This window comes from Dendropsophus ebraccatus, chromosome 15 (genome assembly GCF_027789765.1).
Source record: "Dendropsophus ebraccatus isolate aDenEbr1 chromosome 15, aDenEbr1.pat, whole genome shotgun sequence".
NCBI lineage: Eukaryota > Metazoa > Chordata > Amphibia > Anura > Hylidae > Dendropsophus > Dendropsophus ebraccatus.
The window spans coordinates 43,228,178-43,243,397 of record NC_091468.1 but is presented as its reverse complement, the minus strand read 5'-3'; positions in this window follow the sequence as shown (position 1 = coordinate 43,243,397).

Below are 15,220 nucleotides of genomic sequence, written 5' to 3'. Positions count from 1 at the left end.
TTGAAGTCATTTCCAGAAGTTATTGACAAGTTCTAAATATTTCCATACACCTTCAATAGCTGTTGGCTGAGTGTTCTTTCTATTTCCCATTCACGGCATAAATCATTTGGTGGGAACACTGTTTTTATATTTCTATCTCTAAATTTGTGCGTGATCACTACAGTCATTCCGGCAAAAGAAACTGGTGGAAAGAGATGATGCAATTACATTGATCTGGGAGGAATATATTGTTATATAAGGAGCAATCTCAATTGCTCCTTAAATGAAGAAGCAATAGCCCAATACTATGGGTGACTGTAATGTAGAAAAAGGGTTGGCAGGAAACAAGCCCTGTAAAAAATATGGCAACAAATGTCACAACAGATATCACAAATATACAGCATGTGCACTTAAAATGAGCAGTCTGCTTTAGGCTGCATTCACACTACGTATATTTCAGTCAGTATATGTATATTTCAGTCAGTATATTTCAGTCAGTATTGCAACCAAAACCAGGAGTGGATTAAAAACACAGAAAGGATCTGTTCACACAATGTTGAAATTGAGTGGATGGCCGCCATTTAATGGCAAATATTTGCTGTTATTTTAAAACAACGGCTGTTATATTGAAATAATGGCCGTTATTTACTGTTATATGGCGGCCATCTACTCAATTTCAACATTGTGTGGACAGATCCTTTCTGTGTTTTTAATCCACTCCTGGTTTTGGTTGCAATACTGACTGAAATATACTGACTGAAATATACGTAGTGTGAACACAGCCTTAGGCTGCATATGTTCACACTACTAAAAATACAGCCGTTGTTGCAACAACGGCCGTACTTTTTGCTAGGGTGGAACAATGCCTTATTTTCAATGGGATACCAGACGGAGCGTATACACATGGTATACGCTCCGGCGGGAATCCGTGCGGCAGCGCAAATAACTGACATGTCAGTTTTCTGCCGTCGCAATTCAATAAATTGCGGCCGTAGGAAACCCTGTTAGTTCACACAGTGAAGTGAGCAGCTCCGGCCGCTCGCTTCACTGTGTGCTATGGCTGGAAAGATCATCTGGCTGGTACCTAAGTACCGGCCGAGATGATCCGGGCAGAGACCAGCCGTTCCGTGACATGGCCGGGGTCACGGAACGGCCGTTCCCTTAAGTTGTGTGAACATAGCCTTAACGTGACTGTGTACCCACAGTCTAACCCCCCCAAACCACTTGTACCTTCAGATTGCTGCTTTTAATCCAAGATCTGTCCTGGGGTCCGTCCGGCAGGTGATGCAGTTAATGTCATAAAAAACAACTTTTAAACTGGCAGCCCCGTGCCCAACAGCCGTGGCTTACATTGTGTATGCAGTAGGCTGGCACAACCTCTCTGTCCCTCCTCCCCACCCTCCTCATCATTAGTAATGCCCCAGGCAGATTGTCTCCTATTCATCACCTGTGAGAGGACAGCACATGAGTTGGATCGTTAAGGCACCTGTGCAGTTTTCACTGCAGAGGAATAGGAAAGGGACAAAGGAAAGGTGGGGAGGAGGGACAGAGAGGTCGTGCCAGCCTAATGCATACACAAACTAAGCCACGGCCAAAGGGAACGGGGCTGCCAGTTAAAAAGTAGTTTTTTTATGACAATAACTGCATCACCTGCCGAACGGACCCCAGGACAGATCTTGGATTAAAAGCAGCTATCCAAAGGTACAAGCGGTTTGGGGGGGTCAGATTGTGGGTACAGAGTCGCTTTAAATGTTGATAGAATAGAATTTAACAGTAAAAAATATGGCCCTTTTTAAAGATTATGTTCCCACATCATCTTTTTTTGGCTGTTATTTCATATGAATTTATTTATTGATTTATCTGTATAATGACGGCCCTTATTTGGCCTCAAACAGCAAAAAAAAAAAAAAAAAAAAAAACTTTGGGGAAACATTACCTTACTCTGTAAAATGGACATTTTAACAAACTCTGTGTGAACATAGCTGGAATTGTGGAAGGCTGTATTCACACACCATATGCTGGGACTTATTCTGGTCACTAGTTTTACCAAAACCAGAAGTGGAACTGATACTATGCATGTTCCTATACCATTGCTACTCGGAGGTAGCAATGGTATCCTTTCTGGCTACAAATGCCAATTTCTCACTTCAGTCACCACCAAACCTTTTCCTTTGGTTACATCATAAACTTATAATAGTGTCACATTTACCTCTTAAAGGGGTTATCCAGCTCTAAAAAAACATGGCCACTTTTCTCCAGAGACAGCACCACTCTAGTCTCCACTTTGGGTGCAGGTTTTGTAAATCAGTTCCATTGAAGTAAATGGAGCTTAATTTGCTAACCACACCTGACCTGCAGACAAGAGTGGTGCTGTCTCTGGAAGAAAAGTGGCCATGTTTTTTTTAGCGCTAGATAACCCCTTTAATTCTGCCACCCCAGTATCTAACAGTCCTGAAAATCAGTTAAAGTTCTTTATGATCACTCTGCTCAATCATTGGGGGAACAGACAGAGGGGCCAAGCGCTGCTGGGTTCTTCTACTGCACATTATAAGATGCAGGCAATTTTTAAATTATTTAAAGTTTGTAAGTTTTTTTTTGTGTAAACAACATCTTCGAGTCAAAATCAGGCCACTAAGATTCACAACAGACTAAAACTCGTTTTGTATCGATTACTTTTCTGAAGACATCTCATCACTGCAGGCAGGATTACAATGATAGGTAACATATCTATTATAAAGCTGGAGGCAGTTATAAACCTAGTACGGGAAACCTGTCACCCCGGCTGCCGGGGTGAAGGCTGCCCGACCCCCCACTGGACCCCATCCCACCACGAGAAATCCCCATTGGAAGCTGCGCGCGCTCACCAGAGAGTCATTCTCTATGGGCGTCAGACTTATTTCTGGTGAGCGCGCGCACGACATCTGATGGGGATTTCACGGCGGCGGGACGGGGTCTGGGACTTTGTGGAAGGGGTAAGTATAAGGGGCTCCAGCGGGGGGTCCGGCGGCCTTCACTCCAGCAGCCGGGGTGACAGGTCTCCTTTAAGTATTGTATGCTATTGTATGCTATGAGGATACTCATACAATTTATAGGGTAATTGTGAGTTATGGCATAGTTGTGGTATAAATAGTACGGTGCACTTGCATTGGTGAGTGTGCCAGAACTGTGTCAGATTTTTTATCCCCTTGAATCCCTGCAATATAGTGTGAAATTGTATGATTTTTTTTTATTCCACCTCCCAAAAATTAAACAAAAATTTGCCCCCCAAATTTTTTTATTGTGTAAAAATGAAAAACAAACTAGATTTGGATATGGATTTGGATATGGATTTGGTATCACTGTAATTGTAATCAGGGCTGTATTAACAGCTGCTGCTGCCCTAGGCACCAAACCTGAAGACGCCCCATCTTCACGCACCTATTGGCAATACCAGACCTGACCAATACCACCATACCCCCCCACCCCCCTGGAAAAAATACCAGATTTACTGGCAAGTCTGAACGGGAGGAGGGAAACTTAAAAAAATAAAAACAAAACAAAACAAAATTTCTGTCCCCCTGCTCCCTGGTGCTGCCCCCCTGCAAGGTGCTGCCCTAGGCACCGGACCAAGGGTGCCTAGTGGTAAATACGGCCCTGATTGTAATGATAATGACCCATAAAGTTATTTTGTCATTTATGTGACATGGTGAACACTGTAAGGACAAAACCTAAAAACATGCTGGAATTTCATTTGTCTTGCACTCCTATAAAAAGTTAAAGCATTGCTGTCATTTAAAAATAAATAAATAAATAAATAAATAAACTGATGTCTTTTGATCAGCCTGAGTCTTTGTTTTCAGACCACCATGATTGTTAGAATGAGCTGGGAGAAGTGTGTGGTTTAGCACTTGTCTCCCTAGTTCTTCCTGTCTCACTGCAGGAGATAGATTCTAAGTAAATCTATGGAGTCCGTCTCCTGCAGCAAGACAGTGAGAGCAACAAGCTGGAGAAATAGAAGCTCCTTGCTTGTCCTAACACCCAAACCCTGACCGAACTTTTGACATGTCTCTATGACATGTGGAAAGTTTTATATAGTTGCAGTAAAGGTTTAAACAATTCATTATATCTACCCCCAAAATGGTGCTATTAAAAATTACAACTTTTCAAATACAGCTTTGAAAAAGGAAAAATAAAATTGCTATGTTATTAAAGGGGTTGTCCACTTTATAGTAAAATTGTTTAGTGTGCAATATAAGTAAGTGTTCTCACATGAATTACTGACAGCCGCTTCCTGTGTGCCTTATAGACCTAAAATTAGACTCCCCTCCTCCAGGCTGTGCTGTCCTGCTCTGTGGTGAGTCTGTCCATAAGATGGCTGACATGGAGGAGCGTGTATGTCCATGCTCCTCCATGTCGGCCATCTTATGGACATACGCGCCACAGAGCAGGGCAGCACATCCTGAAGGAAGGGAGTCTGATTAGGCTGCGTTCACACTACGTATATTTCAGTCAGTATATGTATATTTCAGTCAGTATATTTCAGTCAGTATTGCAACCAAAACCAGGAGTGGATTAAAAACACAAACGATCTATTTAGACAATGTTGAAATTGAGTGGATGGCCGCCATTTAATGGCAAATATTTGCTGTTATTTTAGAACAACGGCTGTTATATTGAAATAATGGCAGTTATTTACTGTTATATGGCGGACATCCACTCAATTTCAACATTGTGTGAACAGAGCCTTTCTGTGCTTTTAATCCACTCCTGGTTTTGGTTGCAATACTGACTGAAATATGCTGACTGAAATATACGTAGTGTGAACGCAGCCTCAAGCTGTATGAGGTACACAGGGAGCTGCTGTCAGTAAGGGCTGTGAGTACACTTACTAATACTGTACACAGACATATTTTACTATAAAGTGGCCAACCCCTTTGAAGAAGGAGTCCCACAAAATTCAAAAATGACAGGCAGGCAGGGAGCTGCACGAACATAATAAAGAAAGTATACATACCTATTCCCGTTGATTAATAGCTCCGCTCTCTGGTCTTTTCATCAGCTGCCCAATGCTATTTTTGTCCGGCATCAAGGAATGTCACGTATCTGACTCCAGCTGCTGAAATGTCATGGATTGACTGTTCAGCTACTCAGTGACTTCGTGTTCGGCCTCAGTCACTGATTGGCTGAGCAGGCAGTCCATAAACGTGGTACGTGACGTTTCAGCAGCATGAGCTGCAAGAGGCCGGCGGCTGGCTGAAATCTGTACGGCAGCATTATGGGTGCATAGGTAAGGGTAAGCAGACTTTCTTTGTTATGTTCCCACACCCCCCTGCCTTCTGGTGATTTTTACATTTCATGGAACTTCTCCTTTAAGTGCCAAACTAGTCGGCATGTGTGTGAAACGTACATGATTGGATGCAGCTTATTGGATAGTTTTAGTCATTTTTAATATGTAATATTTAAAAATATAACAAAAGTCCTCTAAATAATTACATTAAAGGGGTAGTGTGGTGCTACACATTAATTCACTAAATAACACACATTATGCTCAGCCATTCGCGGAGGGAACACGGGGAAGGGGGCCATTCACTTAAATAACACACATTACAAAGTTGTACAACTTTGTAATTGTGTTATTTAGTGAATAAATGTCTAGCACCGCACTACCCCTTTAAGAAAAAGAACACATGAAGTGTGTGCTGTTCCTGAATACACATTTTAATATACAAAAAAGTATGTGTGGGGTAGAATTTAATGCTTATAATGTGACTGTTAGGAGTCCACTAAGACAGTGTATGGCACAGCTGTAAGTATACAATAGCAGGGGATTCTATACTGTGATGAATATAGATCCATAATTAAAAATTCACACTATGGCCTTAATCTATGGAGCGTATGAATTTATTGTTTTGCCACTTCTTCAGATTTCCGATTTACATGCTGGGAGATGTTGGAATGCTGCATAATCCTGCTTTGTCCCATATATAAGCTTATACTGCTGACATATATCGCGGATCAAGCCTGCTCATTTTCCAGTTGCTTATGTTTCACCATGCGTAATTATCATTAATTAATGTACATTATGGGGGAGATTTATCAAACATGGTGTTAAGTGAATCTGGCTCAGTTGCCCCTAGCAACCAATCAGATTCCACCTTTCATTCCTCACAGACTCTTTGGAAAATGAAAGGTGGAATCTGATTGGTTGCTAGGGGCCACTGAGCCAGTTTCACTTTACACCATGTTTGAAAAATCTGTTCCTATGAATTTCTAGTTATCCAGAACCCAATGTTCTACTATTGGATGTCTGGGTGGCTTACTTAGGGCTATGTTCACACACAATCAAAAGAACCACTGTTTTTATTAGATGGACATCATTTAAAGGGGAACTCCAGTTAAATGTTTTTTTTTCTTTTAAATCAACTGGTCTCAGAAAGTCATATAGATTTGTAAATTACTTCTATTCAAAAATCTCAAGCCTTTAAATATTTATCAGCTGCTGTATGTCCGTCAGGAAGTGGTATATTCTTTCTAGTCTGAAACAGTGCTCTCCGCTGCTACCTGGAGAGGTTTTCTATGGGGATTTGCTACTGCTCTGGACAATTCCTGTCACAGACAGAGGTGGCAGCAGAGAGCACTGTGTCAGGCTGGAAAGAACTTCATACACCACTTCCTGCAGCTGATAATTACTGGAAGATGTGAGATTTTTAAATAGAAAAAATTTAGAAATCATCTATATAGCTTTCTTTTACCAGTTTACTTTTAATTATTATTATTATTATTATTATTATTATTTTTTTTTTGCCAGAGTAGCCCTTTAACCGTAGTTATTATACCAATTATGGCTGTTGTCATAAAATAGCAACCGTTATTTGCCATTAAATGACAGTCGTAATTTTGACAGTGTGTGAACGTAGCCTTAAAGTGAGTGGCTTCTGTTTTTATTTATCAAAAAAAGTTTTACAATTCTGTGCTAATTAATTTCTTTAAAATATCTCTCTTTTGTTTTACCTGATACAGAGTACCAAATCTCCGTAGATATAGACGTATCAACTAACATGCTACCTCCAAGCCCCACATGTGCAAGTGTAGGAGTTTACTGACATTTTTTTTATTTATTTTCAGTCAATAAAAAAGTGTATTCCTAGCTACTAAGGCCTCTCTAGTGGTTGGGTTTTGGTCGCTGCATTTATTGACAGAAAGCAGGTGTCTTGAAAACATCTTCACATAAAGCTATTATAGCTATAGATATAAAGCTATATACTAGTATATTAATAATCCTAATATATCACTACTCCCATTTTTTTAAACCTATTTTTCCCTTTTTAGTTGGGATCAGTGTGATAGGCCAGCATAACCTTATTCATTGAGTCTCTTTAACCTAACTGAGAGCAGTATAAACTAATGATAGAGAAAATGATTATGACATCTTGTAGTTTAGCTTTTCTCATTATTACCCTCATTAATGTCAATGACCCCGAGTGCAGGGAAGTAGTCCTCCCCTTTATGTATGTATGCTTAGTTGTCCTCTATATTCATGAGGACGCGCTTCCTCAGCCCATCGACCAATTAGTCAATTGTCTTACTTTACTATGTTAAGGCAGAAAGGCAGGGCCGGATTAAAGGGAGGGCACCAGGGGCACGTGCCCTGGGGCCTCCACCACTTAGGGGCCCCCACCAGCAGGAACCCTAGTAGATCGGTGCTGCTTACCCAGGATATCAGGCCATGTAATAGGACCCTAAAACAGTGGGCAACAGCGCACAGAAAGTGCTGTGTTCTCACATTGCGTTATTAACACAAACACAATGTGGGAATACACTCTGATACTTAGCCCTCCCCGCTCCTGTCTCTAGGATCTGGCATCTTCCTCTGCACTGCAGCCTCTAGTGACCATCATGTGCGCAACAGAGGAGGATGCTAAGCAATACAGCCAGGAGTCAGGAGGGCCTGTGCTAAGTCGCCTACAGTAAGCTGCCATCTGTATAGATCGTGGCATAGTTAATTTATTTATTGGGAGGGGGTGTCGCCCAGGGCCTCCATCAACCTTAATCCGGCCCTGCAGAAAGGTGTCGATTAGCAGCTAATGGGCAGAAAGAGTGGTACAAGAGTGGGCAGGGGAGTGGTACAGTGGTGGGCAGGGGGAGCAGTACACCACACGACTTCTTCACCTGGTTATTGAAAACATTACATGATAACATTACATGTAACATGTAATGATACATCATTGTAATTAATCAGTGTCATTGTTACCAGTCTATGTTTTCCTCAGGTATGGTGGATAAACCTAGTAACAAACCTGAGTGCAATGAAGTAGTCCTCCCCTTTATGTACGGATGCTCAGTAGTCCTCGATATTCATGAGGACATGCTCCCTCTGCCAATCGACTGCTGATTGTCAGTTGTCTGTCTATACTTTGGTAATGTAGACAGGTGTCGATCAGCAGCTAGTAGGCAGTGGGAGCTGTACAGTGGTGGGCAGGGGGGCCTCACAGTGGTGGGCAGGGGGGCATCACAGTGGTGGGCAGGGGAGTGGTACAGTGGTGGGCAGGGGAGTGGTACAGTGGTGGGCAGGGGAGCAGTACAGTGGTGGGCAGCGGAGCAGTACAGTGGTGGGCAGCGGAGCAGTACAGTGGTGGACAAGGGAGTGGTACAGTGGTGGAAAAGGGAGTGGTACAGTGGTGGAAAAGGGAGTGGTACAGTGGTGGGCAGGGAGAGTAGTACAGCACAGCATTTACTCTTATTTTGGAAAATTGGCTGGATTACAAGATGTAAGTGATACATCATTGTAATCAGTCTCTGTTACCAGTCTATATTCTCCTCAGGTATGGCACATAAACCTAATGATAGATTCCTATCAAGATCCAGGAAATTTGTGTATGGAGGGTTTGGTGGGCAAAGTCTGCTCCTATCACAGCTATGAATTTGATAGATGAAGAGTCATGGTACATGGCAAATATAAATGAATACAGTCCTGTGTAGGGACAAGACATGTTTCCCATTGGGGTCCCATAAAAATTGCATCTTATAGTCTGAAAAATCCAATAAATTATAGATATTGATATAAAATCAATAACTACTCAAACTAACTGAGAAAACTAAGTACAAGTAAATTATTTACCCTCTAGAAAAAATAAAAGAATGTATCCTCACCTTATTTGATGCTGAAAGTTAAACAAAGAGACATACAGTACCATAGTAAAACTAAGCATTGAATTGTGTGATTCAAGATGACATGAGAAAGAGAGTGAAACGTATAACGAGATTAATTGATCCCATCTGCAGAAACCTATCGTTGTACCGTCTATGCATCCCGATTACTCACTCCTCGTAGCTTTCTAACAGAAAGTTGTTTGTTCACCGCAGGCTCCAAGAATTATTCGTCCCGCAACTCTCCGAGCAGGCAGTTAAATAGCATTAGTGCAAGTCGACTTTAGGAATGGGGAAATATAATTGTACCATAAACTTAATTAGATGTGAACTAATTAAATTTGTTTTTCTTATATTAACATGATCACAGGTATTATTGCATCTCATCTGACTCCTTTCTTCTACTTCCACCGAACGGCGTTCTTAGTTAGTTTCAGATTGCAATAAGTTCATTAAGAAGATAAGGTGGAATTAGTGTAGGAAGCTCAGCTGGTTGAAGGGGTCTTTGCTTTAATTACTGCAGAGGGTGAGCATATTAATTACAACACTAGTGATATTTACTGTACCTCTGGAACATATGACAGGCTAAAGATACTGACAGCACCAGATAATAAACTCACTATGATAATGAGCAGGGGAAGAAAAAAAAAAGAACATAAAAAATAGAGGGAAATAAAATTATTCATAAAGTATATTGATCCCAAAGTAAAGACATTAAGCTCTGATGAAGGGCAACAAAAGTGAATCTACTCACTTCATCAAACAAATAACCAAAGTACTGAGATGCTGGGGGAAGAGACAGATTGTCATTATACTTGTCATATGACCACACTCTGGAGAGTACACACAAGCAATGAAGCAGTAAAAATATAACATTTTTAATAAATCAGCAGAAAGCCAACTGTCACCTGGAAGCGCTTAGGTCAAAGTAGCTTCATATTGTTTCTATGGGATTGGAAGCAGGACACAAAGCAGCATTACAATGTAAATGGGGGAAAAACAATGTGAATATTTGCTTTGTGCACTGTGCATAATGGTAGAGCGCTATTATCTCTGCATCAGAATATCCCAATCCATACATTAGGGGCAGAGGCTGACAGCAAGGGGTCCTTGTGGCTGAAATTTGTCGTGGCCTTCCTCTTTTCAGTGATGGCAAAGCTACGTAAAGGAATTAGTTCAAAGAGACATGGCGCTACATAGATTAATAATATACGTAGAAATAAAAAACACTTCAGTGGACAGATACTGCACAATTACCACCCAGAGGGTATGTGCACAATACAGAAATCACGGGGATAACTTGCAGCGGATTCCGTGCGCGCTCCCGCTTGACTCTCTGCCCATGGACTCCATCCTATACTCAGGCGGATTTTGCTGTCCGCATGAAGACTTCACATGTCTTTATTGTTTACATAACTCATATAATTGTTTATATAATTTACATAATTTATTGTTTACATGTCTTACATATTTTTTTTTTACTTAGTGAATAGGAAAATGTTTTTTTTTTACCTTATAATGTGAGCGGCGAAATCCGCTGCAATTTATCCGTGTGATTTCCGTGCACATAGCCATACAGTTGACACATGCAACACACACTAGATATATACCACACATGTACTGCTCATACACTTTAAGGCCATGTTCACATGGCGTAAGAGACCGGCCGTTCCGTCACCCGGCCGGGTTACGGAGCGGACGGTCTCTGAAAAGATCATGCCGGCCGGTACATGCCGCAGCCGCTCGCTCCATAGTGTGCACTGACAGAGCTTTCTGCGGCCGCTATTCAATAAATGACATGTCAGTTGTTTGTGGCGCCGCTAGGGGTCCCGGCCGGAGCGTATACTATGTGTTTACGCTCCGTCCGGGACCTAATAGACATCAAGCCAACAAATTTTTCGTATTAACTATGGCCGTTGTTGCAATCGGCAACAACGGCCATAGAAATACGAAAATATACGTTGTGTGAACATAGCCTAAGGGTTATTCCCAGCTTAACTAATATAGTCAAACCTGTAGGGTAAATCTAGTGAGATATTTTTGCAAATGCATCAATTTAACAAACTTACGTCCTTCCTCCTTCTCTTCTCTCCTTCCCTCCCATGGTTGACAGCTCATTGTCTAGGTTACTGACCACCACTCTGCTCTACAAGCAGTGATCTTGCTGTATAGTATACATATTTTTTTGTATTATACAGTATACATACATTGGATTGTTATAAATATACTATAGTATAGTGTATATGTATATACTATAGTATAGTATAGTATAAATATACAATATATTATATTATATAGTACAGTATATGGGACATGTGCTGCATACACAATATTTATACCAGATATATGTTCTACTTGCACCACTCAGGGATCGAACATACACTGCACAAATGGATAAATGCATGGCATACACAAATGGGTCACAAAGTATCAACCCCCCTTTCTCCTGCTTGTGATTGCAGGCCATGGTGCCTTTTACAGTCCAAGCAGGTGGCAAGTTCTCCACTATAAGACTATTGCCTTAGCATGTTGTGTAGTCATCCAACCATATGGAGATAGTATTCCAGTTAGAATCTGACACAGAACATGCTACAGCATATACATGGAGAGGTCTGTAATTTTTATCGTACATACACTCCAACTGTGGGAGACAGAATCTATAAACCAACCCTGAGCAAGAATTCTGGCTCTGACTGCATTAATTGCATCTGTGTGAACTTGTTACCTGTAAAACAAACACCTGTCCACACAATAATCACACTCCAAACGCTCCAAAGTGTCTTGTGTCTAAGGACACAAGGAAAAAATTGTAAACCTGCACAAGATTGGGATGACCTACAGGACAATAGGCAAGCAGCTTTGCGAGAAGACGACTGTTGGAGCAATTATTAGAAAATGGAAGAAATACATGTTGACTTCCTTTGTCTGGGGTTCCATGCAAGATCTTGCCTTGTCAGGTAAGAATCATCCTGGAAAAGTTCAGGAATGGGCCCAGAACTACTGATCATCTGGATGATCCAGGGGAGGCATGGAAAAAGGTCATGTGGTCAGATAAGACCAAATAGAAGAATTTGGTATCAACTCCACTTATCGGGTTTGGAAGAAGAAGAGAGATTAGAACAAACCCAAGAACACAGTCCCAACCATGAGGTATGGGGGTGAAAACATCACACTTTGGGGTTGCTTTTCTGAAAAAGGGGACAGGATGACTGCAACCTATTAAAGGGGGGATAAATGGGGTCATGTATTACAAAATTTTAGCCAACAACCTTCTACCCTTAGTATGAGCATTGAAGATGGGTTGTCACTGGGTCTTCCACATGACATGGCCCTGAAACACACAGCCAGGGCAACTAAGTGGCTCGGTAAGAAGCATTTCAAGGTCCTGGAGTTGCCTAGCCAGCCTCCAGACCTGAACCCAATTGAAAATCTTTGGAAGGAGCAGAAACTCAATGTTGCCCAGCCACAGCCTGAAACCTAAAAGATCTGAAAAGGATCTGTATGGAGAAGTGGGACACAATCCCTGCTGCAGTGTGTGCAAACTTGGTCAAGAACTACAGGAATCGTCCGACTTCTAATTACAAAAAGAGGTTTCTGGAACAAATATTAGGTTCTGTTTTTCTATTGTATCAAAAACTTATATGTAGCTCACATGAGACAGGGTTCATATACTATGACCCAATAGAATGTATTTTCTATAGTATATAATGTAACTAAGCCTTCCATTGCTTATTGATTTCTAGCCATACTTTGGAATTACTGTTATGTGTCTACTGTGAATGCTGCTGCAGTGAAATCTCATTCTTTATTCCATAACTCATTAAGCCATGTTATCATTCCCTGTGTTTTTTTTATCACAAAAATGGCAAAACTGCCAGTAATCTACGAGGGGTCATCACCAGATCATAACACTACAATGAGATAGTTTACTTCATGCATTGTAATGAAATTATGACAACTTGGCAAGATACAGCAATATAATGCAAAATCCCATATGCTGTTATATGTTGCAATCTGTTTTAGAGCTGCTTCCATTCTAATGAGTGAGTACTGCCAATAAAGCAATTGGAGATAACACTAATTGCTTATTTCTGTGATCCATAATTTTTATTGCTGCCTTATAGCTCTTTAGGCAAATCACTGTTTTTGGCCTTCCTCATCTACAAATCCAGCAACTGAAATCTTCTTTTAGTGACCTCTTTTCCACCTCTTTGTTTCCAGATTGTGAATATTTTTTAGCTCTAAATTTCATCTTTTGTTTTCTTTCATAGTCTGTTCTGTGAAGAATGTGGGTTTTCTAGGCCTCTAAAGATTTTAAAGGGGTTAGAAAAACATGGCCAATTTCTTCCAGAGACAGCACCACTCTTGTCTACAGTTCATACGTGGTTTGCAATGGAACTGAGTTGCAAAATTCCACCCAAACTGGAGACAACTAAATAACTCCTTTAATATGTTCCCAAGAGCTTAGGGTGTAGTGTGTCCCCTTGAGGAAACCACAAAGCTAGCATAGGATGTCTTATAGGCCTGGAAATGCTTCCTGATGAAAAAGGTTTGGAAATGAGTTCTTCCAGAAGGAGACTTAGTGCTTAGTCTTAAAGGGAACCTCCAGAAGGTAGCACTGCAGAGCAGCTTTTTATCCTTCTGGAATAAAGTTAATTTACATACTTCTTTGGTGTAGGAAGACAATGTAATGTAAGCCGTTGTACATTGCAGCATACCTCCTATGGAATTAAGCCATACGTAGCTGAGGAAGGACTGGACTATATTATACCTGGTGTGAAGCTTTTGCAGAGAGTTGTGCATACATGTATTTATAGGGTTTGAGGACCAGGGCCTGAAAGCTTTCAGCACCCTGAAACTATGGACAGAATAGGCAAATTTGGAATTTACCATGAGAGGGAGGGTAAGATACTGATGATCACCGGAAACATATGTAATTTTGGTAGTTACCTTATATGTCTGTGCTACCGGCTATACTTCTCTTTGTCTGCTAATAGGGTAGGTTGGCCTTCATCCAGTACACACACACAATATCTGTCCCCAATCAACCACCTTATACCATTATCTTTATCAGGCAGCAGCACCTTCTATCACTTGCTGTGTCATACTGTTCTGTGGTGATTCTGTCCTTAAAATGGCCTGGTCTGTATGCTAAATGGTGATTCTGTCCATAAGATGGCCGAGCATGGAGTACCATATGACCATGCCCCTCTCTCTGTGTCCTCCATAAGCATATAGAGTCTTCGTGGAGGACACTGAGGGAGGGGCATGGTCACATGCTCGGCCATCTTATGGACAGAATTACCATTCAACATACAGACCAGGACCACACACCATAGGGGGAGGGTAGCCTGATATCATTGCTGCGAGGCACACAGGTAGCTGCTGTCAGTAAATGCAGTGCATACATTTACTAGTAGTGTACATGGAACGGTTTTACTACAAAGCGGCTAACCCCTTTAAGATACATTGACTCAAGGATCCACACAAAGAGGGAAAGTTTCCCAATTTAATTTTGCTTCAATGGTTTTTGTCTACTGTGTATGCAGCCATTTACTGCTACAAAACACTTAGGGAGGCATTTATTAAGTTCGGCGTTTTTTACGCCGGACGTAAAAATGCCCCCGCAGCTCCGGCGCTACGGAGATTTATGTAGAGGCGGACTGCCTCTACATAAATCCCGTGCGCACCGTTGCGCACCGCCGAAAACCTACGCCAGCTGAGGACTGGAGTAGGTTTTCGGCGTACATTTTGGCGGAACGGATGGTAAATCGCGCGGACTCTGAGTCTGCGCCCTCCTTTCCGCCCACTTTCCGCCCACTTTCCGCCCCCTGGCGTACTCGGCGGAAAGTGCCGATTTGCGAATATTTTATTCGCAAATCGGGCATTTGCGTATAAAAACATACGCAAATCGGCACTTTCCGCCGAAAATCATCCGTTCGCCGGATGATACATGTGGCCCTTAACATTTTCAGAAATATGAAAATCCAAACTGGCTGTGTCTATTTAAAGAAAAAAAAAAACTACTGCACTAAACCTTGACAAGAATTTACACTAAATCCCGAAGAATCAAAAAAGGAAAAAAAAAGAGAATAAAAGAAAGAAGCACAGAAAA